This window comes from Mixophyes fleayi, chromosome 1, assembly GCF_038048845.1.
Source record: "Mixophyes fleayi isolate aMixFle1 chromosome 1, aMixFle1.hap1, whole genome shotgun sequence".
Classification (NCBI taxonomy): Eukaryota; Metazoa; Chordata; class Amphibia; order Anura; family Limnodynastidae; genus Mixophyes; species Mixophyes fleayi.
In genome coordinates, this window is record NC_134402.1 from 341451278 (window position 1) to 341459617 (window position 8340).

At 40.4% G+C, this 8340-nt stretch overlaps 1 long non-coding RNA gene across 1 annotated transcript in view; it reads left to right on the top strand.

Moving 5' to 3' along the window:
• The window catches only part of LOC142108758 (uncharacterized), a 64184-nt gene extending 63894 nt beyond the window's left edge, over positions 1-290 (top strand). Inside the window, exon 5 of the long non-coding RNA XR_012680222.1 lies at positions 153-290. This is a non-coding gene — a long non-coding RNA (uncharacterized LOC142108758). The remainder of the gene's footprint in view (positions 1-152) is intronic.
• The last annotated feature ends 8050 nt before the right edge of the window (positions 291-8340 follow it).

The following is an 8340-nucleotide window of genomic DNA, read 5'->3' on the forward strand; positions in this document are numbered from 1 at the left end:
TGGACATATCACAGCAATCTTACTACTTAATAGGCTATGGTGCCCTGTCCCTATTCTACATATCAGCAATATACTATATGCATATACAATTGTATTTTATTACCATGTGTGTAATATTAAAAATAATAATGTTTCTATGTATCTCATTTCAGCAATTCCATATATAGTAAACTTGTGATGCACTCAGCCTATTTTCTGACAAACGCCGCCAGTCTGGGAAGGAGAATGTGAAATGACTGCATTGGGATCTAGTCCGGAGAACGCAATTCACTAAAATGGTAGCTGGAACAATAAAAAAGCAATATTTGTTATTAGTATTAATCGTATTCTAACTCAGTGGATTCCAAACTTTTTCAGTTCAAGGCACCCTTAGGGTCTCCAAAAAATTTTCAAGGGACCCTTAAGCCAAAATAATTACCAAGTAGTCCCCCGCCTTGCTTACCACTGGCCCTGACCAAGGCATCCTTGTGAGATCTCCAAGGCACCCCAGGGAGCCTAGGCACACAATTTGGGAACCTCTGTTCTAACTTAATTTTTTTAATACATTTCCAGCACAACAAATAAGAAAGAGTCACTATAAAGTCAGAATCTTAGTGTATTTTCTTGAAGTTATTAAAGGGGTTTTCAGCTTGTGCTTCCCAGTATTGGAATCATAATAAAAATGTCTACAAAACACAAACGTTCATAACAAATCTATAGCTCTTGTACCATGTGTTGAATCAGCCTCATTAAGAGCCATGTAAACATAGAGAAGGTCATTTATAAAGCACAAGACATTCGATGCCCAATACAATGTCAGCTTGAGTTTAGCTATGCAACTCGATTTGCACAACTGAGGCGAGAGTTTCACCAATGCGCTTGGTTTGTGCAGCAAGATGGCAGGGTTTGCAGAGGAGCAGATGTTTGTAGAGACCAAGGGGAGGAGTGGGGTAGACTGATGGCGGTCTTTACAGAATATGTGGTGTAAGCGGTGGTTCGCTAAGTGTTGAGCTGTGCAGAACTGAGATTTCCTTTTGTGCAGCATGATTATTAAACAAAAGGGTGAATTTGGTAAAGTTTTTGGAGCATTCCTTGGTGTGCTTAGCAGTACACGGCCATTTCCACTCCGCAAAAGTAACTGAATTCAAGACTCAGAGCTTGTGGTCTTCGGTTTAGTCCTAAACCTTTAATACAACCCATCATCATCATTGTTTATTCTAGAGTGCCTGGAGGTGGGTATAAGAAATCACGCATAGAACAAATTGTGCATAAAGAAAGAGCAAGTATATAGGATGATGACAAGCTGCCGATATGAGAAAGAGGGCAGAGGTGGGTGGAGGTGAGGACTTACAATCCATTGACCTGATTCATTAAGGATCTTAACTTGAGAAACTTTTTATTTCACTCTCCTGGACAAAACCATGTTTACAATGCAAGGGGTGCAAATTAGTATTCTGTTTTGCACATAAGTTAAATGCTGACTTTTTTCATGTAGCACACAAATACTTGATAGCTTATTTGTACACTGAAATTTAAAGTTGATATTTGTGTGCTACATGAAAAAACAGTCAGTATTTAACTTATGTGCAAAACAGAATTCTAATTTGCACCCCTTGCATTGCATTGCAAATATTGGGAGAACCTGCAAACGCCATTAAAAAATGATATTTCATATATGAATCATGGGGCTGCTGGGCAGCCAGTCAAAATATAGTAAAGGCGTTTGCTGACACCATCTCTACTGATGGCTGGAATAGAGACGGCAGAACCTGCAAAAAAGAGATAAGCAAAACCCACACTGGTCAGGCTAGCCTGACATAAGAAAATGAATCATGAGAAGATTGCACCTAGAAATCACAACATGGGGCCTGATTCATTAAGGATCTTAACTTGAGAAACTTCTTATTTCAGTCTCCTGGACAAAACCATGTTACAACGCAAGGGGTGCAAATTAGCATTCTGTTTTGCACATATGTTACATACTGACTGTTTTTTCATGTAGCACACAAATACTTGATAGCTTATTTGTACACTGAAATTTAAAGTTGATATTTGTGTGCTACATGACAAAACAATCAGTATTTAACTTATGTGCAAAACAGAAAAATCATTTGCACCCCTTGCATTGTAACATGGTTTTGTCCAGGAGGCTTAAATAAGAAACTTCTTAATTTAAGATCCTTAATGAATCAGGTCCCTGATGCTAAAGAGCAGATTTGTTCTCTGACCCTGTCACCTTTACAATCTCACTGCTTAATGTAAACTACATCTAGAAACATGGGGCTGGCTCCCATCCCATTAATGTGCTACTATCAGGGATCTTGATCTATTAGCATATGCACAGCATGGTGTCATAAAACTGCAACTTAGAAAATATGTTGACAGGATATTTTTTCTCAACCCTGACATGTCAAAGGGACCTTTCAATGTGTTAGAGGATCTAAATGAAATGCAGAGCGAGATAAGCACTGGAGTAGAGGACTTCATTCTCCCCCAGGCCCTGTTGGTGGCAGTAAGAGGAAGGTATTGACAAGTTTCCCCCTTTACAGTAGAGCAAACTCTCCAGATAAGACCTGGTAAAGATAACATTGCTGTCAGTGGAGATTTAAATCAGCTTAGTTCTTTTATTAACCCTTTTAAGGAATGCATTCCTTCTTATAGCAGTACATATAAAGACCACTTAATAGTGTATTAATTAAACAGGTAAGAATATTTACCTTCCATCGTGACAATATATGTATAAGTTCTGGGGAACAACATCCTTAAAAACTTTTTTTAATGATTGCACTACAAGAGAAGCCAAAAACTGACATTTTCAGGAATGAATCTTAAACATAATATGAAAATTTAGCACTATTGGGAATAGTCTGTGCAGTAAAAATCACTGTATCATATACATAAAAAATATAACAAGGCTAAACAATAACTACAATGATACATATTTTTATATGTATATAAAACTATGTATCATATAAGAAAATTGCATATATAAGAAAATGTCTGCTATAAATAGCAAGGGGCAAGCTCCAAAAAGTTTATTGATCACACTGAAACACACTGATTGACTGTCACTGCTCACTTCGGAACAATAGTTGAAATCCAGTATTCTTAACTGCAATAAGACAATTCCGCAATCCGCACTATAGCACATCGGTAATCCAACAAGAAGCAGTGTATATTCATGTACTAGGTAAATGATAGTCAGTGTGAATTCACAGATACTTGGGGGGTATCTGTCAGTCTCTTCTGACTTTTAAGTCTAGTTATCTACAGCCGGAAAAAGTCTCAGACGGTGAATATTCTGAAGGTGAAATCAGCTGCAGTATGGAATACAATCTCCTCCACATGTCCAGCGCTCTCATAGTGTGTAAGGTAGTTTTCAGAATAAAATGATGCATGATGTGAATGTGTACTGTTATTACTGTATCTTTGCTTTATTTCTTTCCTGTACAATACTTTATTAGCACCACATCTGATTTATACTAATGGGGTTAGTAGCACTAGTAGTCGTTCAAGCTCTAAAAACATTCAAGGTGCCACTGTGTCAGCTGTTTGCTGACCGATAACATGGGCTTCATACACATTCAATGAACAGACTAATCTATTTTTCCCTATCACAAGAGAAGTCACAGATTCGGTTGGTATTCAAACTAACTAATCGTATGATGGTATTTGGCTGGCTTTAGGCTCATCTTGGCTTTGGCAGCTATATAGGTTGTCATATTTGATAAGCAATGTTCTTAGTAATATTTCCCGAAAGAGAAAAAGATTATATAGAAAAAAATAAAATAAATAAATAACAGTTATCTAAATCACTTTGGAACCTGTTTAGGTTATGTATCTTCTTCTGGTGAAATTACAGATGGTATTACATCAGGGTCTCTTGTATGACCTAATCCTCACGAAGTCCTAAAATTTTATAAAGCTAATCTCATGTGGCAAGCAAGCCAATGCTGCCCATCCTGTATAAAAGCAAAATCTTTGGTAGTTCATGTCCGGAGAAATAATTTTTGTATTAACACCATGTCAAGGAGAAAAGATTCCTGCAATGATGTCAGTGAACCAATTGTTTCTGCTTATCAATCTAAAAAGACTTATAAGGACAAAACAATTAGGAGTCCAGCATTCTACAGTAAGCACAAATATTTACAAATGGAAAACATTGAAGACAGTTGCCAATCTTTCTAGGAATGCTTTAGAAAATTTATCCAAAGATCGGACCAAATGATGCTCCAAGAAATCGCAAACAACCCAAAAGCTATATCCAGGGAACTAGAGGCCTCTGTAAACATGGTAAATTTTCATGACTCTACCATCAGAAAACTGAACAAGTATGGCTCATAGAAGGGTAGCCAGAAGAAAGCCCCTTCTTTCCAAAAACAAATGCACTACAGCTTAGATTTGCAAAGTTGCATTTGAACAAAACACAAAACTTACAGGACAATGTCCACCGGACAAGCGACACCAAATGGCGTCGTTGTGTGGTCTTAATGCACCATGTCATGCTTGATAAAATGCAAAGACTGTGTATCACTAGAAGAACCTCATACCAACTGCAGGACGTTGTGGTGGTGTAATTATGATTTGGGGTTATTTTGCAGCCCACCATAAACTCCTATTTAAACACCACTTTATTGCAGTTGTCATCTCTGTTTGGCTGCTGGACCCACTGAGCCCAACTGTCAGTATCCTGGACCACGTGTTAAAGCTGCAGAGACTGAACCCCTATTAACCCAAGCCAGCAGTGGTAAAGTAGCCTCCACCTCTTCCACTGCCCTGCACAATTTGGAACAGTTTCTCCACACTACTTTATTACCTGCCCTAGCTAAACAACAGTCATCCACCTCTCTCACATCGCTCCATCATGCACCTACTCCATTTACCTTCTCTCTTTCTCCGACTCGCTTTCACGAAACATCTCTCCAAATTCCTCTTCTCTCGCCAGGATCCTAGTTCTCCCTCCCCTATATTATTTCCTTGACAATACTTAACGTCTCTGAATGTAACATCGGTGGTTTTATCTTGTGTAACCTGACCCCTGGTGATAGCAGAAAAGGTCATCGGGGTGGAGACATTAGAGGAAGCAAGACACGCTCCTTGTGAGAATTATTCACAATAATGAGGCAATGGCATGAGGAGGCAGAGCTTAGTGGCAAGAAAGCACCAGCACTGGAGATAGGGAGGTCAGGTGGGAACCAGAGTCTATCAAGTCTCTGGTTCCCCACCTTTCATTTTTAGTGGAGCCATTTTGAAGCTGGGATCCAGGAGGAAGGTTCCAGACAAGAAGGGATGCCAGTTAATGACCCTATTAGGGGGAGTTAAGAGCCCTAAATAAATGGAACCCCCATAGAGAAATGGAGAGTGAAAGAGGGAGATTCCCACCTTCAGGGGTATCCCAGAAGGGGCACCAGTGAAAGTGTGTGGAGGAGTGCATGAGAGCTGCATATGGGAGGAGAGAGGAGGGAGAGAGGATAGCCTTTGAAAGAAAGGTTGCCTTTAAGAGATGTTTTACATATGAGGCATGGATTGGCATCCATAGACCCTATGAGGGGTGAGTGTATGTATGGCTGGAAGTCACAGGGAGAGAGAGACTCCCTTGTAAAATGCCCCATACTATGAGGGGGAGTCGCTGCAGAGGCAGCATGTCTAGCAGCAGGAGCTAAATTAGGGGAGGAGGTCATTTATTTAATTGCACAGCAGCAGCTGTAATCAAGGATCCCTGGCTATTGGGATGTCATTTGTGTAAGTAACTCTGTGGCCAGCATCAGTGCGACTGTGAGTAAGAGGGTCCCTGGAATGGAAAGATGTTGTTAATCCTAGTTGGAGAGAGTGAAAACCTTTGAATTGTGTCATTATTTGCTTGTACCTGCAAGTGTCTGCCAAGTGTTTTTCAACATGTATGGTACTACTTGATAAAGTGTTTTTCAACATGTATGGCAGCTTGTAAATAAGGCAGCTATCAACTCATTTCTGCAAGCATTATATCAAGAGAAGCTCACAGGTGTTAGGTCTCTGATCCTAATTTGTATCTGACCTGCAGTACCTCTATGCTTCCAGAGGTGCTGCTATTTTGCCATTGGACATTTCCACCTCTCCTGCAGGAGTTAACCTCCTTCCCTAATCATCACCTGCACCTGTTTCACTGCCTTTTATAACTGCCCCAAACATTGCTTCTTGCATTTCATCAATTGTTTCCTGCTTCTGGTCCCTGTTGTAACTCCTGTGTTATTGTGCCTGTTGTTCTTCTGATTGACTTCTGCCTGTTCTATCGTTTTGCACCTTTAAATTGTGATCCAAGACCCTGGCATAATTTGACCTTGCTCCTGCTTATTCCCTGGTATCATTGTGGATCTTCTGGCTTCTGACCCCTGTCTTATCTGACCCTCTTTTGCCTGATTCTCCTGTGGAACATCTGGTGCTGTCACACTTCTGGTATTACAAACGGAACCCAATAGCCAGGTATTTCTGAATTCAACAGGATTTATTTTGGTATATAAATAAATCTCCAGTGTCCAACAAATAAAGTCCAAAGTCACAAGAGGATAAAGGTCTGGTGGAAGTATCAAGTACTTGTAGTCCAAATCACAAGGAGGCAAGGTTCTGTGGAAGCATCTGGTTCAGATACAAACACAATACTCGTGCAAAGGCTTCATAACAGGAAGTGCCTTTTCTAGGCCCAAACAGGAAATGAGATCCAAGATGGAATCTTCCTGAGACAGTTCTGGTCATCTTGGATAAGGGCTATTGTAAGGGCAAGTTCAAATCAGAGATCCAAGATGGAAACTTCATGAGGCAATCACGGCCATCTTGAATGAGGGCAAATCTAAGGGCAAGAACATAACAGGAGCCTCTTGTCACCTGGCTAAACCTGGTAACCTACATCTGCACTTCCCCCTTTTTGTCTGACATCCACTGCTCATGCCTCCTGACTAACCTGGTATTCAGTCTCCTTGTACCTGTACTCATCTACTATATCTGGACATCAGTATCACTTGCTCCAGTGGTTAAAACAGGCAATTCAGGCTCCTTGTATCTGCACTCCCACTTTTATACCTAGACACCAGCATTACCAAGTCCTGTTTGAGCCAGTGTGCCATGTATAGTGACCTGATTCTGTCAAATACATTCTGGTTGCTCACAACTTGCTACCGTGAGCTGCCCTCTCTATCACACTAGCGCCAAACTATTGTTCTTTAACTCCTGCCTCTCTAACTCTGAGTACTGCAACACATCTCACCAGTATTACCTGTTGTGACTATGGACTTGTGATACCTATATTAATATTGATTGCATTTTGATATAACTTGTGTCACCTGTGTTGAAAATAAAGACACTTCATTTGTAGTAACTACCAATACATTCCGTTGCATTCATACTGGGAGCCTTAACAACAGGAAGCCTGCCCATCCCTGCACTTTAATCTGTCATTGCCTTTGTAGTGTGTGTGAAGTTTAAAGATGGTTGCAGAATCATCTAGTGTTGATGACTTGTAAGGGTTATGATTACCATCCATCTAGTTGGCTCATCGCTGTCTATATTTCACAAGTCTCAGTAATCTGATATTCTGTAGGTTTTTTCCAGACAAATTACAAAGAGATTCTCAGATGTGCTAATGATCCTGAAGATGAACTGTCACAATAGTATTTTCTTCATTTCACTTGTTAAAGACATGCACAGATTTGCTATACATCATATGTATACAAACACTGCAACAAATAAGGGATAAACACAATGGGCCAACTGGTCTTCATCTGTCAATATTGTAAGATATCTTGTGCTTTACACTGGAGTATAAAGACTGCACCTGGAAGCTGTGATGATAATGAATAATATAGTCTACAAAAATACATATATTCACAGAGTCCTGTCACTGTGTGGAAGCAGGGCCGGATTTACCACTAGTCAACCTAGGCAATTGCCTAGGGCCCAGCAGTCCCCAGAGGGCCATCCCAGGGCCGGCGGTGAGACCCCACTTTAAAAATGGGCCGCTATTTATGGACCAGTGCTATATGCTTGCCCCCCCCCCCCTCGGGCTAAAGTCTGCCAGCCAGCCCCTGAATAGGGGTATATATTATGCTAAAAAGCTATAGTGCTTTGGATTTTTTTAGGGAGGTCTAAATCCGGCTCTGTGTGGAAGGTTAATAAACAAGGTATTTATATTAGAGAACATAATGCAAATTAGATTAAACAAAACAGATATATGCATTGACCTTTGATATGTCTGGCAATAGAAGCGGTTCACACTGAATTGTGGCTAAGCAGCATATTTATCGTGCCAGCCACTTAACACACGTGCCCATCCTGCAAACATTGAGTTGGCCTGCTGCACCTCAGGTGCACACTGGGAGGATTTCTGGTCGC